At 40.8% G+C, this 27,523-nt stretch overlaps 1 protein-coding gene across 29 annotated transcripts in view; it reads left to right on the forward strand.

Moving 5' to 3' along the window:
- The window catches only part of RBFOX1 (RNA binding fox-1 homolog 1), a 2,045,752-nt gene that overhangs the window by 621,071 nt on the left and 1,397,158 nt on the right, over positions 1-27,523 (forward strand). The window lies entirely within an intron of this gene.

Below are 27,523 nucleotides of genomic sequence, written 5' to 3' on the forward strand. Positions count from 1 at the left end.
GGTGCCATGTATTTTTTTAGTATTAGGGTAAACTCAAGGATTGAAGTTACTATATTTATTGATGCTCAGATTACTTGATCTTTGACCAGTAGGAGCCTCTTCAAGTTGCCTTGTGAGTTTTTTTGTTTGACTGACTGAGCTCGTCTTTGGCTTTCTTGCTGTCATGTATGACAGGATATTCCAGATTTATCTTGCCCATGTCTTACCTCAGACCTGGAGTGATCCATTTCCCCAAGGAGTTCTGGTCCCTAGTAGTATTTCAGGATCATAATCTAGGTACTAGGGATGTGCTCCGGGTCTTTCTTTCTTTTAATTTTTTTTTAATGTTTGTTTATTTTGGGGAGAGAGGCGGGGGGAGGGAGAGAACAAAAGCACACAGGAATAGGGGAGGAGCAGACAGAGAGGGAGACACAGATCTGAAGCAGGCTCCAGGCTCTGAGCTGTCATTATACAGCCCCACACGGGGCTCAAACCCACAAACTGCCAGATCATGACTTGAGCCGAAGGCAGACATTTAATTGACTGAGCCACCCAGGTGTCCCTCCTCTCCGTCTTTAAAAATCCCATCTTTTCTTCCCCAAATGACCATCTTCTGTTACCTTCATCTTGATTGACAGCCCCTGCATCTATGCAGGTCCTCAGGAACAAACTTAAGACGTACCTTTTATTCCTCCTCTCTGCCTGCACCCTCCTCCCTCCCCACTTCCACTGACATTGTCAGACCTCTATTCCGTCACTTGGACTGACAAGTTTGACCCCTAACAAATGACTAGAACTCTGGTCTTTCTCTTATCTAGTTGAGTCTCTACTAGAGCATCCAAATCTCTTTTATGCAAAACAAAACAGAAAAATAAAACAAAACCCAAACTATTCTTGCCATGCCCTTGCTCAAAATCCTTCTATGACTCCCAGCTGCTTGTAAAACCAACGCCACACTCCAACATAACATTCAGTCTATTCCAGCTCTTTTGTTTGTAATGTTTGTTTACTTTTGAGAGAGAGAGAGAGAGAGAGAGAGAGAGAGAGAGAGAGAATGAGTGGGTGAGGAGCAGAGAGACAGGGGGACAGAGGATCTGAAGTGGGCTCTGCACTGACAGCAGTGAGCCCACTGTGGGGCTTGACCTCACAAATTGTGAAATCATGACCTAAGCTGAAGTTGGACACTTAACTGACTGAGCCACCCAGGCATCCTTTTCTTTATAGTATATACTTAATATGTAAATAATATATACATTTATGAATATATGTTATTTATGAATATATATTACTAATATATATATTATTAATATATACATATATGAATAATATTATAATTCCACAATTATAACAGTGGCTGACATGTTTTGAGCTCTTACTATGTCCGAAGCATTGGTATAAACTTATCCCCTACTCTCAGGTTCCCTGTCTTTCCTATGTGGCTGACCTATTCCATTTTTGAGAGTTAATACAATGTGTTCCAGGTCAAAGGAGGACTCAGATGGAGTCTATCTGCTGAATGGTAAATACCGTATTGGCATCTTGCCCATCTTTCATATTGGCTGTATATAAGTGCAAACTGGAGGAAAGAATAATGATTTCCTCATTGTTTGTTTCTAATCAGTCAGCGGGTGCCTGGGTGGCTTAGTTGGTGGAGCATCAGCCTCTTGATTTTGGCTCAGGTCCTCATCCCAGAGTGGTGGGATCCACGCCAAGTGGGGAGCCTACTTGGGATTCTTTCTCTCTTTCCCTGTCTCTCCCTTTCTTTCTCCCCCTCTGCCCCTCTCCTGTATTCACACTGTCTCTCTAAAATAAAATAATTGCACACACACACAACAAAAAAGAACCAGTCAGTATAATGAAATGTCTTGTTCACATCTTGAACTGCCATTTGCCCTTGAAGCTTATGTTTCTGAGCACGAAACTCACAGGTTTGCATGAATTCTTCACGTACAATTTGTCAGTTGGACATTATGCTGCTCTTGTGCATTGGCTACTATTTCACATGTAGCCATTGGCTACCATTGGCTACTATTTTAAATTTTTGATTTTTCATAAATATTCGCAAGTGTAGCCTAAGGAATCATGTGTCATAGAACTGTGTGGGGATGATGTTTCATAGGGAATCTTTGTGGGACTCAAAAACTTATCCTACACATCATTTATGTTATGTGAGCATGAGTAAAGGCTTTCTAACTGTCCAGCTGAATCTTTAAGAAGCATTTATTGTTGTTTCATTTAAAGTGAGCTTTCTATTTATTGTGCTTTCAGTGCATTTATGTTAAGTGACTAATGCCTGCTAATTTCTGAGGAAACAGAATTGAATGAGGCATGGATCCTACTCTTGGAGGAATTTGTAGCCTGGGAAGGGAGAGAGACAGTAATGGAGGAGAGAAACGGTGGTGATTAGGAGGGGTGATGGCCCTAGGAGAAAGATAAGACAGCACAAGGATGACAGAATTAGAGAGAAGCCAAGGTGAATGGAGCCCAGCGAGATGTGTGGAATTTTAGTTTATCGTAGAAAACTTGGAAAACCCAGGAAAGCACCCAGATGAGCATCCCTCAGAGCCCCACAACCCAAATTGCTCTGGACAGTTTGTTTGACACTTGGTTTTCCCAATACTCTATTGGTGCACCCTTAGGTTTTTTTCTTCCTTATATTATGAATTATCGCCCTAACTTTGTTGGCTACTTGGTGATAATTTGTTTCATTGCTTTGCCCTCACTGAAGGTTCCTGGAACAAAGTGGGCAGTTTTGGCTATGCCAGCCAAACGGTAAATCTAAGTACGGCCAGTTGGCTGCCAGAAAAGATCTGTGTCACCTACATCTTGTCTTTAGGTAAGCTCTCCAAGGTTTCCAATCTCTCATTGACCTTTTAATCTAAGGGTTTGCCATGTTCTGGACAAAGTAATTGTGTGGGGTGTAGGGATGAGGCAAGGAGGTATGAGCTTGACTTACTGAGGGTGTGGAAAACAGTATGGAGGTTCCTCAAAAAATTAAGAATAGAAATACCAGGGATGGCTCAGTCGGTTAAGTGTCTGACTTTGGCTCAGGCCATAATCTCACAGTTTGTGAGTTTGAGCCCGCATTGGGCTCTGCACTGACAGCTCAGAGCCTAGAGACTGCTTCCCTCGCTCTCTGCCCCTAACCCTCTTATGTTCTGTTTCTGTCAAACATAAAATAAACATTAAAGAAATGAAAAAAAAAAAAGAGGGGTGCCTGGGTGGCTCAGTCGGTAAAGCGTCTGACTTCCACTCAGGTTATGATCTCGCGGTTTGTGAGTTCGAGCCCCGCGTTGGGCTCTGTGCTGACAGCTCAGAGCCTGGAGCCTGCTTCAGATTCTGTGTCTCCCCCTGTCTCTGTCCCTCCCATGCTCATGCTCTGTCTCTGTCTCTCAATAATAAATAAATGTTAAAAAAAAAAAGAAGAAAAAAAATACCACATGATCAAGTAATCCAACTACTGGATATTTACCCAGATAAAACAAAAACACTGATTCTAAAAGATAAATGCACCTCTATGTTTATTGTAGCATTATTTATAATAGCCCAAATAGGGAGGAAACCCAAGTGCTCATGGATAGATGAATCAATAGAGAAGATGTGAGATACAGATACACGATGGAATATTAGCCATAAAAAAGAATGAAACCTTGCCATTTGCAACAATGTGGTTGGATCTGGAAGGTATCATGCTAAGTGAAATAAGACACAGAAAGGCAAATGCCATATGATTGCACTTATATGTGGAATCTAAGAAACAAAACAAATAAACAAAACCAGACTCTTAAATACAGAAAACAAATGTGGTTGCCAGAGGGGCAGGAGTAGGGGGAATGGGCAAAAAAGGTGAAGGGGATTAAGAGGTACAACCTTCCAGTTATAAAACAAATAATTCATAGGGATGAAAAGTACAGCCTAGGGAATATAGTCAATAATATTGTCATAACATTGTATAGTGACCATTGAAAACTCCGCTTCCTATAGTGAGCATTGTGTAACGTATAGATTCATTGAATCATCGTTGTACACCTGAAGTTAACATTGTCAACTATATTTCAGTAATAAAAAAATTAAAATCCTAAAGTAAATTTAAGAAAATGAGTACTGCATCATTTATGAAAGAAATTAAAGGAAAAAAAAAAGCTTGTGTTGGAGTCCAGTGAGCAAAGGATTCAAAACTTGAATAAATCAGCAAATAGCCTCCTTGATTTTTTTTCTTTTTCTCTATTTCTCCTCCTCCCTCCCTCCCTTATCTCCTGTTTTTCCCTCTTTTATGGCCTCTCTCACTCCCTTCCTCCCCCCTTTATTTTCTATCCTTGACCCCTTTTGTCTGTCCCTCCTTAACCCATTTGTATTTGAGTAAAGGTCACTGTTGAGATGCCATTGGGACATGTCAAGAGAAGAAAAACAAAATCTTGTGATTGGTCTCTGCAGGGAATTGCTGGGCAGTCCTGCTATACTTCTTTTCCTCCTACATCCCAACTCTTATAACTGTTACCAGGAGAGGAGATTGGCATAGTTGTTGACCATATCCGTGAAAATGATCATTTAGCACCTATGGGTGCAGGTCTTGGTTGTGGGAAGCATCAGGAATACCTAAAGAAGGTGGTCTGTGAGAGACACGTCATGAAATCACATCTCCAGCTAGCCTATTGATGATTAATATAGATCACCAGTGATAAATACTTATGACAGTGTCTGGACTCATCTCATGAAGAATTAAGATATTTTTTAGACCCCCAGAATGCATGCAGCAAGAACCAAGACCAAGTACAGATTAGGAACCAAAGTACTGATGTGGCATTCAATTCAACTGCTGTTTTATGATACCATTCCTCTGGAGTGAAAAGTAAGTTTGTGCTTGTAAATGCCCTGGTGACAAGAATCTCTTTTTTCCTAGAGAAAGAGATCCGTGTATAACTGAGTTTTCTCAGAGAACACAAGGGGTGGGGGGAGGCAATAAATCAAGTGAGTTTTTTATGATCCCTATAAGCAAAAACATACTTCAGTTGTGATGGATTGTGATAGAGAGTAAATGAGGTTGCATGGAGGCTGTGTACTAATGTTGATACTTATAGTGCTTAAATATATTGCCTGCCTCCTCTAAATACAGCTCATTCGTTGGTTTTCTGTGTTGCAGGAAATATCAGAATAATGAGCTGTTTTTCCCCCTGTCTTCATACTTTAATATCATGCAACTGTTTATTAATAAGCTCCAACCCCCAAAGGATTTTTCTAATCCTATTCTAATATCAGACTAAATTTAATAAGATCCATTCTTCTCCCTATTGCATATGCCTCATTCATTCATTTATTCAACTAATATTTATTGAGAGTCTCCTATGGTGACAGGCACTGGGCTGGGCTTGGGGAATAAAATGTTGAAAAAAAACAGTCTTGGTCTGTGCCTGCAAAAGGGGACAGACCAAAAGGGGAAAAAAAAAAAAAAAAAAAAAAAAGCAAAGACTCTGAGCCAAGAATGTAACCAGGCATTTAAGGGCATATATAGCTTCGCTAATTTAATAACTTCAAGATTTGGGGAAAGATCAGAGTTTAGAATATTTGAAAAAAAAATGGAAGGATTGTCTCCTAGGACTGTAGAGGGGAAATGTCTTGTAGTTTTCTCATTTTGTCAAGCCCCCTTGGCCTTGTTGAAATTTTACGATGGTTTGCCGTGTTCCTTTGAGGCAAACGTAACTTTATTCAGGTTACCAGAAGTAGGCAACTGCTCAGTTGAATTCCTGATGCAGGATAAGATGTCTTGCTGATGGGGAGGTCAAAGAGGAGGGAAAATCTTTAGAGGGAATGAAAGCCTGAAGCCTTCACTTCAGACAAAGGCCTGACCCAGGCTTTCCACACTTGAAAGGATGCCAGATTTCAAAGGGGGCAGTGTCAGAGGAGCTAAAGGCAGACGTATGGGAAGGCTTATGAAAAGAGGGATTTTGTTTGAAGTGAGTTGGAGGACTTGATGAGTTTGAGGGTGGAACAGAAAGATGGAAGTACATTCTTCTTCATCACAGAAATTCTTGCTAAAATAATTTTCTATCAGGAATATGAGTGTTTATGGGTTTCCATTGTCCCTCGCTCCTCCTAGGCCTGGATGTGCCAGAGACCAGCCTTTGTCAGCTTCTTGCACCACTTAGAACTCTGCTTAGACGGTGCTGTTGTGTATGTTGGTTAAGACCTCAAAAGGTCCGTCGTCATGAACAGTTATGGAGTCCTTGATGGCACCAAGGCAGCATTGTCCAGAAAATACTGAGATCAGTTTTGCGTGTGTGTCCATTTGTTAGTCCATCTATCATTAATGTTAATATCAAGGGCCACAGCATTGTTTTGTGTGATCACTTTTCCTCAGTGTTCCCGTCAGTGAGACTGGAACAGCTCTTTCAGGCTCTGTAACGAGGGAACCAAGGGAGATAATGACTAGAAACAAGGAAGAAGTAATTGGACGTCACATCTTTGCGAAAGCAAACAACACATGTTCTACAAATTGTTGTGCCGCTTTGGCTTTTCATACTCTTTATAAAAGTCATAATTTGCACATACGGGGTCAGGATTTTGGCAGAAGGGAGTGTGAAAGAGGTGCATAAATCATCTGGGCGTAGAATGAAGGTTTACATTTCCCCCTGGAGTCCAGATGCCTTTTAGAAAGCAAGGTGGCTATAAACAAAACAAAAGGCGAGTAAATCCTGGTTTCTGAAAGAGAATCTTCACTAAACAGTGGAAGTTATGAACAGGAATTAAACCTGAAACACTGAAAAGGGATGCATGGCACATATAATAATGACTTCCTCTTGTCCAGGGTACTGGGATATGGTGATTCCTATGGAGAAAGCCTGATTCAAATCTCTTTTCTCTTATTTGATTCTTTTTAATGTTCTGTTTACTCTGCACTTTTTAAAAGTTTGTATCTTTAAGAGAAGATGAATGCTTTAAAAGAGAAATATTCCAAGTTCATGTTTGCTGTGGGGCGAGAGTTTGTGTTTAAATTGGTTCTCTGGGTAAATAGATATATTTTTGACATGGGAGGTTATTCAAACTGAGCATCTCTCCGTTTTATGTATTATGTTTTTTCTCTCTTCTCTCTACGATGTTTTACTTTTAGAATCTGAAACAGGGCCTTGGCCATCTGTTTATCTATTTCAGCCAAATTCACCATTCAGATAATGTACGTTTCACAACTTAAGCCCACTTAGAGATCACTTTTCACCACTTAAAGAGTATTTAGCCGTGATTCCAGGAATAGAAAGTGTATCCTGAGACCCATAATGACTTGATGGGAGAATAAAGGATCATTTGTTATGCAGCAAGTATAAAATTATAACAACTTCCCTTTATGTTTACAGATGAAGGACATTCTGGCTCTTGGAAGGGGGAAAGAGTCTCGACTCTATTTGTTGATTTTCCCACTCTATTTGTTGTCTTGGAAACAGATATAGGACACAGTATTTAAAGAAATAGATAATTGGCACCATTTGGACCTAAAATTAGGATTAGGGATTTTTACACAAAACAAGAATGGAAAACATTTTACTTATTAATTGGGAGGAATAAGCTTGTAGCTACTGCATATTGAATTTTGGCTCTTAAATTCTTATCCACAGTTTGGCTAAGAGGATGTGTGCCATTTCTTCATCTGTAAGATGGTGGGTGATAATAACAACAGATACCTCATAGTATTGGCATGAGAATTACGTGAGCTAATAAATGTAAAACACTTAGAACAATGCCTAGTACACACGAATGTTCCAGAAGTGTTAGGTGTTATTTTAGGCTATTATTATGCCATGGGGTAAAGTTCACTGCAATAATCTTATGAGACCTGCTCTCCTCATAATGCTTTAGCTTGACCTCTTGCAAAGTATCTCTTCAAATTCAATCTCTAAATTAGCAGCTCTTTGATACTTTGATGCTTGTTTCATGCCTTGCTTATGGTGTTGTAAACAAATCCTCCATGTGGCTTTGTTGCAAGGCGATACAGAATCAGCATCAATGTTACTGATCATGTGCCTGCAAGTACCTTAAACCCACTCTTATTATCTTAAGATAAGAAAAGATCCTGGAAAGATTCAGAACTGTTTTCTAGAACCTGAGGGCATAGAATTTAATCCTAGAGCCCAAAGGGGAGATAATTCACTCAGTTACTCATGAAGAGCTGAAAACAGAAGAATCTGTAAGAGCTGGGTCATACTATCTTTTCAGGGCTACGTGGCATCTATACTTTTTCATCTTCTTTCTGCAGATTTTGGCCCTGCGTATGGCACTTGAACAAGCATGGCTACCCTGAGTCTCATCTGCTTTGCCACAAGACTGATAAAAGTCAATGTATTCATTTAAAGTTACTGAAGATAGGAGCGCCTGGGTGGCTCAGTTTGTCGAGTATCCGACTTCAGCTTGGGTCATGATCTCATGGTTCGTGGGTTCGAGCCCCACGTTGGGCTGTGTGCTCACAGCTCAGAGCCTGGAGCCTGCTTCAGATTCTGTGTATCCCTCTCTCTGCCCCTCCCCTGCTAGTGCTGTTTCTGTGTCTGAAAAAATAAAAATGATAAAAAAAAAATTTAAAGTTAATGGAGATAGAAACTTGTTGGCCTGACCCTTTCCAGAAGTCGCCCCTAGTGCAGCCTACTGGAGTAGAGAAGTGGGGTCACAGTGCCTAATTTACCTCAGGGAGGGGAGAGATAGAAAGGTAGGTTCTAGGAGAAGGACTTTTAGAAGGGCGGGACCCACTACACTGTTACAAATTCAATGATAGGTTAAGAAACTGGTATGCCAAGTTTCCAAACATGTTTGCTCAAATAATCAGACTATATTGACCTTGTTCTTCATCATGGCAGAGGATAGAACTGAACTCAATGGGTGTAAGTGACTAGGGGTTACATTTCAAGTCCCAAGGAAGGAATTTCTAAGAATATAAAATTTATACATATTTGTATATAAGTTGCAGATGAATCTCCCTCTCTCTATATAGAGAGATACTAGATATCCGTATCTATAGATTATCTATATATCTATCTCTAAACAGATGTATCTCTATATCTACCATCTATCTATTGAAAGAGATTTGATTATGGTGGCTGGCGAGCCTGAAATTTATAGGGTAGACTGTCAGGCTGGAAACTTAGATAGGAGCTGATATTGTAGTCTTGAGGCTGAAATATGTAGGTCTTCAGGTTGGAAACTTAGACCTAATTTCTATGTTATAGTCTTTTTTTTATTAAAAAAAAACTTTTATTCATGTTTGTTTATTTTTGAGAGAGAGAGAGAGAAAGATAATGTGTATGCAAGCAGAGAAGCGGCAGAGAAGAGAGGGAGACACAGAATCTGAAACAGGCTCCAGGCTCTGAGTTGTCAGCCCAAAACCAGACCTGGGGCTCGAACTCATGTACTGTGGGATCATGACCTGAGCCAAAATTGGATGCTTAACCGACTGAACCACCCAGGCGCCCCCGTTACAGTCTTGATGTAGAATTCCTTCTCCAGGAGAACTCTCCTTGCTCTTAAGGCCTTCAACTGATTGGGTGAGGCCCACCACATCATGGCAGTCAACTGATTATAGATGTTAACCACATCTACAAAATACCTTCACACAACCATTTCAGTTATTTATTTTTTTAATGTTTACTTGTTTCTGAGAGAGAAAGAGAGAGACAAAGCACATGTGCAAGTAGGGAAGGGGCAAAGAGAGGGAGACAGAGGATCTGAAGCTGGCTCTGCACTGACAGCAGAGAGCCTGATGAGGGGCTTGTACTCATGAACCACAAGATCATGACCTGAGCCAGAGTCAGATACCTAACTGACTGAGCCCCCCAGGCACCCCCCCCCCCCACAGCAACCATTTTAGACTGGGCACCATAGCCTAGCCAAGCTGGCACATAAAATTAACCACCACACCATTGTATGCCATCTTGATGAGGCTGAGCTCTTTGGAGTGGCAAAAGAACAATCAAGGTAGAGGCTTCCACATTTACCACCTGAAATGCCAAGTCTCCAGGAGAAGAAGTTTCAGTTGAGTCTCCCAGGCTCAATTTAGGGTTTCTAATCTGGAGCATGTTTCTGGAAGAGAAATGGCAGACATATGACTTGTGCGGTATTCCATCATTAGGGTCTGCCTGTCTGTCCATCTGTCTCTCTTTCTGATATCCTACATCCTTATTTATTTTTCAACCAGTATCTTCCTCCCTAATCACATGTCTCCTAACAGCTGCCACTCTGAGTGCTCTGTAATTCCTCCCTGCCCTGGGGCTCTCAAGACTACCTTTTACTCCAGTATTGTTATCGTCATTTGTTTTATTTTCAAGGGTGGTATTCATTACAATGCCATCAACATGAGGAGAGGGGGCTTGTCACCAGGGCAACCAGAAGCACAGCATGTGCATTGCCTCCTTAGTGGATGTCTCCTTCCCTCTTGGATGGATTCCAACTGTGTCTTTGATTCATCCATGTATGTGGTCACTAGAATGGAGACACTTGACAGCCTTCTCATCCTTAACTTGTCTGGCTTTATACAGCTCACTGGCCAAGCCTGCTCTCTAAAATCCACCAGTTTATTACCCATTATCTCTGTATGCACAGCATATAACATTTCTAAGCATATTTAACCACATGGCTATACCTTAATAAACATTCTAATCTCTAGCCCTCTAACATTTTATTTGTTTATTACATATCCTAATGCATGTCCCTGCTCTAGTATGATACATTTTTCTCCTGATCAATGCTACCTGTTAACAATGAGCTCATCATCACTGAAGGTACCCAGGTACAAGATTATCTGTCTCTCCCCAGGATTTTATAAAGGCTATTGCAATATGAAGGAGATTAGGATAGATGACCTATAAATTTTTAAAAAATCTTAAGCTTTAGCTTTATTTCATATCTATAACTTTCCCCAACACGTATAATTTTAGATAGGGTAGATCTCTAAAAATGAAGACATCTGGAACATTCCAAATGTAAGCATCAATACAACATGTCTACAGGTAGTTTTTCATATCCTTCTATGTCCACAAAATTACTCAGAATTTATGAATAATTTTATTAAATTTACTTTTGGCTGTATACTTGATAAAGTGGGACTGTAAGGGGACAATCTAATAAAAAATCCATTCCTCTATTTTCTGCTCTGTAAGAATACATACAATATTAGGATTTATGTGTATGTTTTGGTGGAACATACTCGTAGATTTTGCCCTTGATCAGTCATTTCCAAACCTGACATTATATTTGAAACACACACACACACACATCTCTGAGCCCACAACATGGAGAATTTGAGTCAACCGGTCTGGAGTAAAGCCCAATGTCTGTAATTTTAAAAATAAAAAATAAAAACCCCACCCAGATGATTGTTATGGATGCCTAGGCAGGTCTGGGAACTGCCATGCATGATCTGTTTTCCTAGTTCTAGGGGACATACTTCTTAACGTGGGCTGTCTGTTCCCTATACTGGCTTCCCTTGTGGTCCTAGATTGCTTTAGAGCCTCTGCTATGTGCATCCTGCTTTCACCTTCTCTTCTTCACCCTTAATTAGTCATTGATGTGTGCTTAACCTGCTCAGAAATCATCAGAGGTTTATCAGCAGCTTCAGAAGTAAATTCTCATCCTTGAGATGGGCGTTCAAGAACCTCCAAGCCTTCATTTCTCTTTATTTGGAAGATGATATAATAAGCTAGAAGACCTGGCTCTGAATACTGGCTCCTTCTCTATAGACCTACTAAGTTTCAGGCAATGTCATTTCATGTAATGCTTATAACAACCCTATGAGATGGATATCTCTGTTTTACAGATGAGAAAACTCAGGCTCAGTTGGTTGAAGTAATTCACTTAATTACTTAAGTAGAGAATAATTGGGGTCTGGATTTTATCTCATGTCTGTCTGAGATCAGGGTTTCTCCAATTTGATGTGCTGCCTCCCAATATAGGCAAAAGGATTCTTAATCCTGGTAATTTGGAAAGTGTCTTAGGTATGAAATATGTTTCCTATTGCTTCACTTCAAAATTAAGAAGTGTACTGGAGACATGGTAGTTGTGAGGGTGACTGGAAAGTAATAATTAAAAAACATTACAATTCTATGACTGCAGAACATCAGCTATTGTTGAAAATGTAGACATCGGGAGGGAAAAGGCATTTGTTCAAATACACCGCTGCTGAATTAGATGCTTTTGAGAAATAGGACTGCATACAAGGTGGTTTATTCAGTGTTTTTTTACATTGTCGGTACATGGTTGAGGAATGGATGCCTTTTTAATATGCTATTCTAAAAATGTAAATAGAAGATGTGATTTTAGACAGTAGGAACTCATTATGTCAGACTTTAGATTCTCTGGATAGCCAACTGCACAGGGCAGGTAAGTTTCCAGAAATAGATGAGGGTTTGGCCAGAAATGGCTGTGGGTGCACTGTGCCAAGCATTGGCCTTTGCCAGGTGCCTGCTGTGATGTCAAGGATACAAGCTGAAGCTAGCCATATGGTTCTTGGAGTCTCTCTGCCCATTCCACACTCCTCTCAGAGTTGGAGACACAGGCTTTTCTTTATCTGCAGGAGAAGGTAATTGCTTTAGACTTAACAGGCTGAGCTTGACCCTTGAGTCGCCATCACGCTGCATTATAAAATGGAGCATCTCCTGGTGGTTAGGGAGAAGGAGAGGGGAGGGAGGGAGGGTGGTGCCTGAGCTATCAACATGGCACAGTTTAAATGTCAGGCTCTGCAATTTACAAGTGATCTGAGATTCATGGGAAAGGCAATGGAAAAGTCATTCTCTACACCCCTCTCCCTCGTGTTATAAAATTGAGTATGTCATAAATTCTGTGCATTGCTAAGTTCGTGGGGCTTCTGTAGGAAGACATTAAAAATAGAACTCCTTACATCTTTGATTCTGTCCTAGAGAGCGTCCAGGCCAAAAGTGTACATACAGACATGAAGCTGCCTTTTATCTCTCTTTTTCATTTTGGGGCCTCTGCTCTCGAAAGCCAAACACTTTTTCAGTGACAACCTGTGCCTGATGTAGCTTCATTTAGTTAACAGCAACGTGAATGGGGGTGGATAAACAGGGAAGAGAAGTGAATGCCTGGGTAGGAATTTAAAGTTTCACTGAAAATAAAATAGGATCAAATTACTAATACCGTTATAGTAGTTCCCCCTTCTCTGTGGTTTCTCTTTCGGTGTTTTCAGTTGCCCCCAGGTTAACCATGGTCTGGAAGCAGGTAATCCTCCTCCTGACCTAGGTCGTAGGTCCCAGAACCTGCATTATCCACCTCACTGCATATTACCACATTGGCATTTTTATCCTCTCACATCATCACCATCAGAAGGGTGAATACAGAACAATAAGATACAGGCATACCTCACTTTATCACGCTTTGCAGATAATTGCAGTTTTTACGAATTGAAGGTTTGTGGACACCATTTGTTGATCAAGTCATTTTTCCAACAGCATTTCCTCACTTCATGTCTCTGTGTCACATTTTAGTAATTCTTGCAATATTATTGTAATTGTTACGGTGATACATGATCAGTGATTATGACTGGCTGAAAGCTCAGGTGAGGGTAGGCATTTTGTAGCAATAGAATATTTTTAAATAAAAGCATGTACATTATTTTTTTAGACCTAATGCTGTTTCACAGTTAATAGACTACAGAACAGTAGAAACATAACTTTTATATGTGTGGTCAACTAAAACATTCATTTGCCTCGCTTTATTGTGGTGGCCTGAACCTGCAGTATGTCTTGAGATATTGTGACAAGGGGAGGGGCACATACACCTCACTTTCATTACAGTATGTTGTTACAATTATTCTATTATTATTATTGCTAATCTTTTACTGTGCCTAATTTATAAATTAAACTATCCTATCTGCATGTATAGGAAAAACCATAGTATGTAGTGTTCTATACTCTCTGGTTTCAGGGGGTCAAGGGGGTCTTGTAGTGTGTCTCTTGTGGATATGGGGGGACTGCTGTAATACTACTTGTGTGATAGGGATGCTACACAGCCTGGTGCTAAGCACAATGAGCTAGTTTGAGGAAGTACACTGGGAGAGACATTTTCTGTGTTCATCAGAGAGAAGTTTTGCTTTTCCCTGAAGCTATATCCTCAGCCTCTCTAGAGAAATCTCTCTCCATACAAGGGATTGACTACAAAGGGTGGGCTGCTCAGGGCTAAATCCATTAAAACCAATTGAAGGAAGAGATTTTATTTGCTTAGGAAGGAAAAAAAAATAAAAAAAAAATAAAGCTCATTACCTAGAGCAACATGACTGCTTCAGGATTAAGAAATTGACAGTTAATGTTTAATTATACTAGCCTGCTGAAAATGTAAATACAAAGCGTTCAAGACACTTAACACAAGCATATGTGCATTTATTATTCTATCAATTGGGGAAAATTCATGATTGTAAATATGCCAATAACTTAAGCAGTGTGTACCCAACCTTTTTTTAAATTGGTCTATTATATTCATGTTATGGGAAAAACACTGTCTTGCTATCAGTAATGTTCTTGTATCCCATAGTTTGTTTTAATTACTTGCAATCTTTCTGAGAGTAGGCTTTTCACTACTTTTTTCATCATTCATAGTTTCATTAAGGAAACAGCATCCTGTATGGACAATGAAGCTGTTGTGCTTAAAGATGAGCTTTTCTGGGGCACCTGGGTGGTTTAGTTGGGTAAGCCTCTGACTCTTGATTCAGGCTAATGGTTCATGAGATAGATCCCTGCTTGGGGCTCTGTGCTGACAGCGCGGAGTCTGCTTGGGATTCTCTCTTTTTCTTTCCCTAAAATTAAGTTAAAAAAAAAAAAAAAAGAAAGAAAATTTCAGTGCAGTAATAAGACCATGGCTGTAACCTGATGTTAAGCAGTTAAATATTAGAAAATCTACTTCATAGTTCAAATTCAATGGAAGAAATTTTTAAAAATCTTACTGATGGTTATAGAAAAGCTTTCTTTTTGTTAAAAAATGTAATTTGAGAAGTAATAATGTAAGAACTTTGCAGAAACTTATCAGAAACATATCTGCTGTAGGAAGAGGTGCTGTTATTCCTGGCAGGTTTTGAGTACACATTCTACTTCCAGTTCCTCCATTGTATCCAAACCCATCAGGAAAACCATGTCAAGGAAAACCTGGCATGGGAGTTAAAAGTTACAGTTCTTGCACTTGGCATTGAGGACTTCACGTACCTCAGAATACCTGCCCTTTTCAAACACAGCCTTAATCTAGTTCATCTAACCTAGGTGTTTATAAGGACAAACACCACCCAAATTTCATGGTTATTTTTCTAGGGTATATGCAAACACCACATTATAATAAAGTCTGATCAAAAGTCGCCACCAGTTTTAGATTAACTCTAAATCAACACAGAACAATACACATCAACACAAAGAAGCAGCCAGCTTTGTGGAGGCAAATTCATAAAAAATTTTTGGCCATAAATTGTACAACACAATTTCAATATTTTGTTAGGCATTTCATTTTTGCAACCTAGATCTGCTAAGAAGTTTGCTTCTAGATAATAATATTATATCTATGTATATGTGTATATAATGTGTGTATACTATGTATGTATATACATAAAGTTATAAATTTATAAATTTTATGTAACATAATTGCACATAATATATGTTATATAATTTATAAGTCTAAATATGTAAAAAATATATGAATACATTACATATTATAAATATTGTGTTACCAGGAAGCAAAGTGAATACACACAGACACACACACATACATATATATGCATATATACATATATGCATATTTTGTATTTGCACTAACTTATTTATAAATGTATATCTTTCAGTGGGGATAGAAGTTAATTTTTTTCTTTTAATGCTCAGAATTAAGTACAACATCAAATTAAATTATATGTCAGGTTTTCATCTTGGTCCTTCGATTTTGATTACCTAGTATTTTCTGTATCTTAGTCACCAAACTGGAAAAGATCTCCAGATTTTGTGTGTGCTGAAGGAAAATGTAAGTAACCTTGCCATGTAAGGGGCAGGAAGGAATTAATACTTCTTTTGAGAAATCAACCAAATAGCCACTCAGAGAGAAATACTAATATACTTAGAAATTTACGATAGTCTCATGTGAAAATCTAGTGCATTTATGGATGCTTCTCAATAATATTTTGTGATTGGTCGTAATGAGACAGAATCTTTGCCTAGATTATTTCTTGAGCAGTGTTCTCAATTCTCAGCATTAGCATCACACTCTCATATCTGAAGGAGGATTGGGTGTAAGTGAGCCCTCGTCCCTCATATCACCTGCTGCGCTAGATTTCAGTGCAGACATAAACTGCTCAATACCTGCATATTTAAGATAAATTGATGCTGAGGAGCTGATGGAATTCACCCTAATATCTAGACATTGTAGAAATTATACATTAATTTCTGAACTGAAAACCCAGAAAGTTAGTTACGGTTGCTAATATATTATTGCTATTGTTACTGTTTTCTTTACAAGTGTGTGCTCATAGAAAAAGAAAAATAAATCCTGGTTCCAGCTTCTTAGTCCAAAATGTGTTTGTTGTGTTCACCTGGCTGAAGCAGTTCTTACATGTTTGCTTTAAAATAATGCACTTCAGTTTTGGAACTAAACTGGTTAAAAATACAAAGTACAAAAATGTGTTAAAAGGTGTTGTAGTTGAAAAAATACATTTGGGGCACACACGCTTCCTAGATTCCTGTTTTATCGTACACTTCTACATGTTTCATTCTTTTGCATTATTTGTTCTTCCCTGCTCATTATTTTTAAATGGCTAGGATGAATTAAAATAGAACCATAAAAGATATATCATTTTTGTGTTTGTTAGGACTCTTTCAATTACAAGTGATAGAAACTCAGTTCCGCTTGGTTCGACAAAATGCAAATTGGTGGTAGGTCTTGCTTGGGTTGTTACATTATGGAACATGGGCTTCAGGCACAGCTGAATCCAGGAGCTTGCTCACTATAGCCCGGTCTGGTGTATGCTCTCTGTCTCTTTGTATGTGTGTTTCTCTCCCTCCACCCTCTCTTTTCATTCCTTGCACAGCTTCACAGACTTTCTGTGTTTAGTGAGCATCTTTACCCATGATGATTGAGCAGTCCTACCTACAATCCTTTCACTCCCTCTGTAGCTCTGCACATATGTTCTAGAAGGAGTGAAAATGATCTAGCATCAGTCATGGCCCATCCCTGAACCAGTCATGGTATAACCTGAGTGGCTGGATTTGCATCATGCATTAGTTCCTGCTGAAGCATGGTGCTCCCCACCCTAACTGCATCTGGAATGTACCCCCAGAATAGACAGGGTTCCATTACCGAAGAAGGAGAAGCTAGGCAGACAGTCACAGAGTATGCCTTTGCCTCTAGTGTTCTGTTTACCTACTTGACACAGAGAATGATGGCCTTGAGCCAAGCCACTCCAATAATAAACACTGAGGTGAAATTAATTAAAACTTCAAATTTAAAATGAATACTTCTCAATGTTAATGCAGGTGCATAGCTTTGATTGGCTCTGAGAAATAAGATAACCAAAATTTTACCCAGTTTTTTGAGGAGGTGAAAAATACTAGGAGAACATTCGTTTATATATTTAACAAACAATTCTTGAGTGTTGTCTGTGCTAGGCGCTGTTGCAGATACAACAGAGAATAAAATGGATACAAATCGGTGTCCTCATTGAGTCTTATACAGTTGTACACCACAAGAATAATTTACTGCTTTAGAAAATATAATGTGTATCTTCCCGTGATAAAACATACTTTGCTTTTTAAGAGGTATAGGAGCGCCTGGGTGGCTCAGTTGGTTAAGTGTCTGACTCTTGATTTTGGCTTAGGTCACAATCTCACATTTTCCTGAGTTCTAAGCCCCGCGTACAGCATGGAGCCTGCTTGGGATTCTTTCTCTCCCTCTCTCTCTCTATGCCCCTTCTCCCCTCTCCGTTTCTCATCCTGTCTCAAAATAAATAAATAAACAAAGAAAAAGGTATGAGAAGTACATAATAAGGTTTATACCAGAGAACAAAGAACAGAGATGTAATTTTTATTCTCTCTCTCTCTATCTCTCTCTCTCTCTCTCTCTCTCTCTCTCTCTCTCTCACACACACACACACACACACACACACACACACACACACACACACATTTTTTCAGGACATAAATCAAGTCTTTGTGATTGTGACTTCTTCAGTCAGTCTATTAACAGAGTTGAATAATCTGGTTTTACCTTGAAGTGATCCTTCTCTTATATCATTTTATGATATAAAAATGATTATATCATACCTTCAGAGGAATCTACAGGAACTTCTAACCTGTCCCTCTGTTTCCTGGACAAAAATTGTGACTGTCTCAAAAAAGGATGGACAGAACCCCTGTTTACTCCATGTATGCAACTTTGCAGGCATTGTGTAGGTGATTTATTGTGTAATATCTCATTTAATCCTTAATAGACCCCAACACCGTGGGTACTGTTCTTATGCCCATTTCACAGATGAGGAATTAGGTTTATGTTGTATGTCTTAAGACTCTTAATCTGGGAAATCTTTAAAATTTTTCTATTATCTGGAAGTAAGAACACATCTTTTCTTCTCTGCCTCACTGATCCAAAGGCACAGAATCCAGTGTAGAAAGGCAGGCAGATGGATAAGCTAATTTTCAAGCCCCTCACAGTAATGAAAATGGGACAGCTGGGTAATCTAAAGAGTTCTTGATGAAGGTATGAAAAGAAAACCATCAGGCTCAATCAGAGAAGGGGAACTAAGTAACAAGCAGCGAGCCGGCTGTGTAGCTCTGGCCAGAGGTGGGAAAGTATAAGCTGATGGGCAGGTCTCTTACCCAGAAGCAAACTGAATAAGATTAATAACGATGCTGGAATCCCGGGTAGCATCATCCTTGGAGATTGACAGCCAATATCAAGCCTGCCTAAGAGTACCCACGAAGCGCTTGGCAAATTTAGTTTTATTTGCAGCCTCGTAAGGTGGGATTGGTAATTCTCTGTGGTGTCCTTTAGGGGAAAAGCCAAACAAGAATGACTCCTTTAAACAGCTTTCAGGGTAGACAGCTTTTAGACATTGGAATTCTACCTCTTGCAACATAGTGCATGTCAGCCCCCACTCTGCTGGCATCTCAAAGATGGCTGGGCACCACCGTGTTGCTGCTGACGTAGCAACTCGGCCAGGCACAAGCTTACATACCTGGCATTTATTGCTTTGGGTGTTAAAAAATAAATCATATCTTTAAAAGGTCAACATGGTTTGTACTAAGTGTGTAAGGACTGGAAATAACAGTCTGGGGCAAGCTTCTTTATGATTCTTGAAATTAGGAAAGTAATACTGCCTCATTGCAGAGAACTGGGAAATGAGAAAGAGAAAATCACCCATAACCTCACCCTTATAATTCCTTTCATGGTTTGCTTTGTGCTTTTCTCACAAGAAAGCAGGGGGCTTTGCTGTCATGGTTGTTACTATTTTTTTTTGTTTGTTTGTTTTGCTGTTTGTTTTCTCTTTTTTCTTCAAAGCCTAGCATTTATAATGAGTGATGTTTAGGACTGTGTTCAGAATGGATTTGGAAGACAGAAGTGCAGTTGTTAGGAGAGGCAGCTCACACATTCAGGTCAACCAGTAGCATTTTGAAAAGTGCTAACGTGAAGCTGGAGTTTGTTCCCCCTGAGGGCATGGTAGCCTGTGCGTGTGGCCTGACACATCCTGTGGTGGAGCCAAGAGGCGTGCTCTTGGTCACTCCTATTCTGCAGGTGCAATGAGTTGTCCTTGTTCAGTTGCGTTGGATTATTCAGCAGAAAATCCTCCCTGGAGTTGGAGGATTGGAGGGGTCTGAATGCATTCGAATCAGACTTCTAGGGACAGGAAGACATCCTCAGGTGCTGTGCACCTTAGAGTCAAACATGTGCAAGAGAGGGCTTTGCATCTGAAAATAGACGTAAGTTGTCATTCTCATAGACTTCTTCCTTCTCTATTTAATCACATATTGTGTGCAACTCAAACATCCATTCACTCAGATGTTTTATTAAGAAACAGTATGTATCAGCTGCTGTGCTTGGTGCTGCATACGGGATGATGAGTGAGACAGATAGGGTCCCTCCCCTCCTGAGGCTTATAGTCCATTGGAGTTAGCCCCATGTAGTGAGCCACAGATCCTGCTGACCTCAGGGGTACATGGCTGGAAGGGTGGGAGCCAGTGCCCAGTGGACGACCATGACAGTATTTCATCTCGCACATCATATTGTGTTAATTTCACTCATGTGCTTACTTTTGATCTCAGTGTGATTTACAGAAATGCTTTACTGAAGTTCAGAGGGACGGGTCACAAACTTAGATGTCTATATGGGGCAGGCAGGTGGCAGAAACTAGAAATTGGGGTGTTGTATTTAAATACGTAGGCATAGTTTTCCCTTCGTCAAACAATTATGGTCTACCTTAAAACTATGTAGCTCTCTTGGTCTATATTATATTTCCCTGCTTTGATGATAAAGACATGATTTCCGAGGAATAGTTATTTGCTAAGAAGAAACACAGCAGAACAAAAGTGATGATAAAATACAGCAGACCCTTGGTGTCAAGATAAGGGTGATGGGGGCGCCTGGGTGGCTCAGTCGGTTGGGCGTCCGACTTTGGCTCAGGTCATGATCTCGCAGTCCGTGAGTTCGAGCCCCGTGTCGGGCTCTGTGCTGACAGCTCAGAGCCTGGAGCCCGTTGCAGATTCTGTGTCTCCCTCTCTCTCTGCCCCTCCCCTGTTCATGCTCTGTCTCTCTGTCTCAAAAATAAATAAACGTTAAAAAAAATTAAAAAAAAAAGATAAGGGTGATGGCCTAGAATATTAAGATTGGCGTTGAACTGGAAAGTGCATGCCCCATCTAAAAGGAACAGCCACATTCCAGCACTACCTTATTCTTTTTATTTTTTTTTAATTTTTTAATGTTTTTATTTATTTTTGTGAGACAGAGACAGAGAGAGAGAGTGTGCGAGCACAAGCAGGGGAGGGGCAGAGAGAGAGAGGAAGACACAGAATCCGAATCAGGCTCCAGGCTCCAAGCTGTCAGCACAGAGCCCAATGCTATGATCGAACTCATGAATCACGACATCATGACCTGAGCGGAAGTCAGACTCTCAACCAACTGAGACACCCAGCAGCCCCTAGCGCCACCTTATTCTTAAGCCAGAGAACTGGATTTTTAGGTGGGAATCTCCCTATGTTTAAATATTGAATCAGTCTTTACGTACTTTTTAAGCCAGACAAAATATATGGTCAAGGTGAATTCAGCCTTTTGCACCAGTTGATAACTTCCGGCTAAGGGTGTCTTAAATGAGTAGAAGATCTAAGAGATGTTCTGTGTAGCCACAAACATTCTGTAATGTTCAGGAAGGAAATTTTGGCTGTCTCTTTATTGTGGCTCTTTTACATCACTTCATCAATTCCATTGGTCCCTACACCACCACTCATTCAACACATTAATAACATAGAATAGAGTGGCAGTGGATGATGGAAGCCGCCAGTGTCTACGATGATGATTGCTTATGGGAAACTGCTCTTAAAGCAGGTATTTAAGCTATGTATACTATTTAGCCGCATGGCTTTGGGTGGGTCAACAAGTGTTTTTCCAGAGACCTCCTTGGCTCTCCCACCAGTGATGCCTTTCAATTTAATTTTTTTAATGTTTATTCATTTTTTGAGAGACAGAGCATGAGTGGGGGAGGGGCAGAGAGAGAGGGAGATACAGAATCCGATGCAGGCTCCAGGCTCTGAATGACAGCACAGAGCCCAACATGGGGCTGAATTCACGGACCATGAGATCATGACCTGAGCCGAAGTCGGATACTTACCCGACTAAGCCACCCAGGCGCGCCTCAGCAATGCCTTTTAATAGTATGTCTGAGGGGCGCCTGAGTGGCTCAGTTGGTTAAGCGTCTGACTTGGGCTCAGGGCATGATCTCTCAGTTGGTGGGTTCTGTTCCCGCTTAGGGCTCTGTGCTGGCAGCTCAGAGCCTGAAGCCTGCTTTGGATTCTGTGTCTCCCTCTCTCTCTCTGCCCCTCCCTCACTTGTGCGCGCTCTCTCTCTCTCTCTCTCTCTCTCTCTCTCTCTCTCTCTGTCTCTCTCCCAAAAATAAATAAAGTGTAAGTTTGACACGTGGCTGTGATTACCATCAACAATAACCAAGCAGTAGACATCAGAGGGCCTGCTCTCATGGCTTGAACAAATGTTATTACAAGAGAACAAGTGATATCTTAGTAAAACGGAAAGAACTTTGCATGAAGGCAAAGAGAAGTCTGAATCCGAGATTGAATACCACCCTTGATGGGGCTTGGCTGCGCTTGTCTTGCTCCAGTCTTCCTGGTCCCCATCTTCCAGGTGAGGATACAAACTGCGGTGTTCCTCCTTAAGCCTGCCCGTCTGAATATGTCCTAGAATGTGTGAGAAAATGCTTTGTATGTAACAAATCATGTGCAAGTAAAGGATTGTTGTTGTTGCCATTACTGTGATTAAATCCAGTTTCCAGTAGCAAGTTGTATCAGCTAAGAGCACGGGCGGTGGAACCAGACTGCCTGGGTTTGAGTACTAACTCTGCCCCTTCCTACCTAGCTTTGTGGCCTTGGGCAAGTTACTTAACCTCTCTGATGGTCACTGGTTTCTTCTTGAGATGAGGCTGTATTAGTGTCTTTCTCCTTGGATTACTGTGAGGGTACTGAGATAATGTAGGCAAAGCAGTTGTAGCAGTGCCTGCCATATAGTAAGTGTAACACAGATGCTTTCTGTTGATATTGTTTTATTCTCCAGGGCTTGCCTTGCTCTGTCATTCTTTTCCTACTTTTGTATCATTCTGGCATTTCTGGGTCTTCAGGTTGCTGCTCTCTGAGAAGCTCTATATCCCTGTGGCTGACAGGGCCCATCTAAAAACTGTGCACAGTAGATCATGTTAATGTGGAGAGGACGTTATCAATCCCATCATCCCAGATCTTGTTGAATTTATCCTTCCACAGTTAGCACTTGTTATATACGTTTTTATTTTACATTTAATGACCTGGTGTAAAAGTCCTTTTAAAATTGTATATTCATTGTAACATTTCAAGACGTCCTTCCAATACAAAATATTGAGTGTCTAGCCCATTGAGAATTAACTTAGAATGTTCGTATAACTTGGATTGGCTTTTAAAATCCTGTTCTGGAGTCTTAAACCAAGTGTGATTGAAGCTTAACACCGTATAACAGTCCTCTAAATTCCTGGAGCAAGCCTAAATCTGGTAATGCTATTAAGGAAAGGGACAGGCATGTGTTTTCCGACGTGTAGGGGGATATCACAGAGGAGCAACACGGGATATTTCCGCTGTGGTCTGTGCTGGAAGGGGAGATGTGAGGCAGGGGGAGGGGAGGTGCAGGCCTTTTCTTGGCTCTGCCCCATCACTTTCTCCTACATCATCCCACAGAACTGGTAATTGTGATCTTGTGTGGGTCATCTAATATGTAAGGGTGCTACGTTAACACCATCATCTCCTGCTTCACATGAATCCTAGAATCTGGAGTGGCTCTTACCTGTAGGGCTCCCACCCTAGCCTAACATAACCAGTGGGTGATGCCTCCCCCAAACCGCTGGGAACACTTGGTGCATTTGTGGAGAATTTCTGCCATGTGCTAAGCATTGGACTGTGTGCTCCTGTGAACAAAACAGGTATGATCCCCTGGGAGCTGTAGTCTAGAAGAGAGGAGAGGCATTGACCAAAGAAATGCATAATGAATGCTTAATTGAAACAGAGACAAATACTGTATAGGAAAAAATAAAACATTCTTTGTATTACAACAGCAAATAAAGCTGACCAGGCTGAGTCAGAAAATAGTTTATGAACAGGAATACTTTTTTTTTTTTTAAGGATTTACTCTCCTCTTTATTAAATACAAAAAACAAGGGAAACACTGTACAGGAATGTCAGAGTTTTAGGGCAACATGTGTGGAGGGTTCCAAATGGACTTTGGCACCTGGCCATTGCCATCGACTGCTGGTGATATGTTGGTGCCCTCATGTGAGAATGTTGCATATTCTCCTTTTTAACGCTAGTCTATTAATTTAAAAGTACAGGAGGAGATAATCAAAAATTATTTCCTCCATGTGGAGGCACCAGGAACTACAAATCCAAATCCTAATAATGCCCATTAGGAGGGCACTTGAGGTAGTTTGAAGCCGCTCAGAGGAGAATTTTATTTACTTTACCAGCATCCTGTAAAGACGAGTGACCTAAGAAACCGGATTTTTAAATGAATGTGGAGCATAGTGTCCCTTTGCCCTGGGTATTTAAAAATAGACCAAGAACTTCTCCTAGGCATCTTTCAGATACGCTTTGGCAGACCGATGACGGCTGTTCCCAGGACAGATTTAAATCCTAAATGAAATTAAAATTTAACAAGGTGAGTTTGTTCGGGTTAAAGGCGCCTACCCCTTCAGCTCATCCAAGATTATTCCTGGTTGGACAGTGTTTCCTAAGACAGGTGGGGCTGGTTCCCAAAACCTATAATGGTCAGGAAAGCATTCAGGAATTCAGGTCTCTGTTACTATTTTTTCTGTCAAAGACTGGAAATGTGAATTTGCCTAGCCATTGTGTCAGGTAGGTTTGACCTGGGATATTTTTACGCTAGGTTGCTTCTGGGCTGAAGATGAAGGTTGTTTTTTTTTTTTTTTTTTTTTTTGCTTCCCCTTTTTAAAAAGCATTTTAGAGACCAAGCAGTTTGCTGCTCTCTGCTGCCCCCTGTTGCTTTTGAATGGGAACAGCTGGTTTTCCACTCAGGGTCGTTCTTAAAATAACTGCGGCAAAGAGCTTCCTGTGAGCTTGAACGTTGGTTCCTGATTTCATGTGAAGTTGGCTGATCTATGAAACTGGCTTGTAAATTAAAGCTGAGCTAAATGAGGAAGAAGGCATTCCAGGGTTAATGGAAAAGAAGGAAGTGGGAAACTCTGAAGCTCTCTCTCCCGGTAGCTACTCGCAGCTAAGCTTTGTGGCTATAGGGTTCTGGTCCTTGCATTTGGGCCCTGGAAGTTATGTTCAGTTCACCAAACACTCTGAGTGCCTGCTTGCTCCAGGCCCTCCACTAGCTGCTGGGGTTTCCGGAAAGGAGAGTGTACAGCCACATCGTAAGTGGTTAATACTTGAGTTCTGGAGTCAGACCATGGCTTTGAATGTGAGCTTTAACTCTTGCCAGGTGTGTGAATTGAATGAGTTACCTAAACCCTCTGAGCCATAGTCTCTAAATCTGTACAATGGGAAAGGGGAATTACAGGAGTTCCTGATTCAGAGGTTGCATGAGAAGCAAGAGATCGTTACAGTATCATCTGTTGTTCACTTACTAATGTTGACATATTTAAACACGGTACTGCTGTCCTCTTTCTAATCTTCACAACCTTCCTACGGACTATGTTCTGTGATCATCCCCATTTTGTAAATATCAAAGTAAAACTTCAAAAGATGAAGTAATGCATACAAAGTTAGGCATAATATCTGCTGGGAGTTTTGTTGTTAGTTTTGTTTTTCTTTGAGCTGCACCCAGCAGAACTCACTGTAAGGCTTCTCTTATACAGGAGTTTTTATTTCACATAATGATTCTGGGAGACAAATGGATGGCTTCCCAATTGCTTAATTTAAGCAGTGCAGTGATTTCACCAACAATCCCAGGTGATTTACAGCTTCTCACCTCCCCATCCTCAGCCTAGAGGCCCTCAGACTGATCCCCTCACTGTGCAAGATGGCTACCACAGTCTTCGGGCATCGTGCCCTCATACCTTCATATCCAACGACAGCACAGACACTTATTTCCTCACCTTTAAATCAGAGGGAAAACCTCTCCCAGGAGCCCTCAGCACATGTCCCCTTAATGCCACTGGCCAGGTTTGCATCACATGTTGGTGCCTTAGCCAATCACTGGCCATGGGGATGGAATGACCTGTGCTTCAGTTAATCAAAAGTGACTTTCTGGGAAGGGGCTGTCTTCTCTGAGCACAGAGAGAGTGATAAGTCAAATAGAACAGGGTCTGAGCCAGGAACAAAGAATGCCCTGGGGGGTGGCTGCTTTGTTGGCAACCAGCAGGGTCTACCCTACAGAGCTGGACCTAAGAAGGTTAATTCAAGATCATGCACTTGGGCCCAATAGCCCAAATCCCATGGATGGTATACGATCTGCTTAGCACAGACCTGGCACGTAGCAATCTTACTTTGCAGGTCAGCCAGTGTTGCTGGTGATTATATTTACCCAATCCACTGTTCTCAAGAGGGGAGACAGACACACAGGGAAATACTTCTATGATAATTTGGAATGCTCCATATCCGTTGTTGCCATAGTCATTTGTGAAGATCCAGAGGTTCATTTACTGGTCCCTAGAGAGTCTGTTTGAATTTAATTTTTCTTTCAACTAAGTGTTGGTTTTTGCTTTCTTCCCCTCTTTGGTCTGGATCCTGAACTCTAAACCCTCTCCACCTGTCTACCTTTCCTCTCTCACCTGAGTGGATGCTGTCATTGTTTACACAGAATTGACTCATTGGAAACCTGAGAATTTATTTGGAGGGTGGGTCAAGAGGAAGTCTCCTGTGGGAGCCTGGGGCATTTTCCTTTTGACTTCTTTGTTCAAAAATTGTGTCAAGTTTTAGAAAATGAGCAGAAGTTCAGTAGAGTATAAAGGCTAAGATGTCCTAGTTTTACAACTTGATACCTTCTGACCTTGGACAAGTTAATTAATCCTCTGGGCCTGAATTTTTCCATCTGTAAATGGGGCTAATAATAACACCTCCCTCTTGAGGGTGTTCTGAGGAGTGATTGAGATAATATATCAGTATTTTTACACAGTGCTCTGAAATTTACAGTGTTCCCTATTATTCTAATTTCAGAGTCTTTTAGCCTTCAAAGGACAAGGACCCTTTCTAAAAAAATTTAGTGACACAGAGGCAAAGTAAGCCTGTTCTCACTCTATTTCCGGGATCATTTATCTGGATTATTACTTGGTTAGGAGCTAAGGGCAGACATTTCAGGCTACCACAGAGGGGCCACCTCTGCACAGGGGAAGCATTACACTCCTGGGGATTCCACAGAGGGAAGAGTCTGAGACTCTGAGTGACTCATTCATGTTGACCTTGAACTATTTATTTGACTTGAAGTGGCTAATGGCCAGATAACTACTCTGAGATGGTATCTCAGTTTCTGCTATGTTTCTTGTCGATAGTGATCAGAATTCATTTGCAGAAGTGGTTTCCTTTTCCCCAACTTGTCAGAATTCACTTCTTTTCCCAGCTTGCTTGCTTCTTTCCCTCACTCATTCAAATATGTTTTCAGGCACAATGCTAGGGGCTGGGTGAGGATAGTGAATGTTTCCTTCAAAGAGCTTATTGCCACTTTCTGCCCATATTCTTCCCCCATCATCATCAGATCCAGAACCTCTCTTACTGGGAGATCTGCTGCCCATTTAGCTGATATGAATCTTTGGTCAGTAATCTAACTTCCAAACTGTAACTAGGTTTTATGGCATCTTTGGTACATTCCAGCAGACTACGTGAAGACAGGCAGCAAAAGCAGTGGGATG

This window comes from Acinonyx jubatus, chromosome E3 (assembly GCF_027475565.1).
Source record: "Acinonyx jubatus isolate Ajub_Pintada_27869175 chromosome E3, VMU_Ajub_asm_v1.0, whole genome shotgun sequence".
Taxonomy (NCBI): Eukaryota; Metazoa; Chordata; class Mammalia; order Carnivora; family Felidae; genus Acinonyx; species Acinonyx jubatus.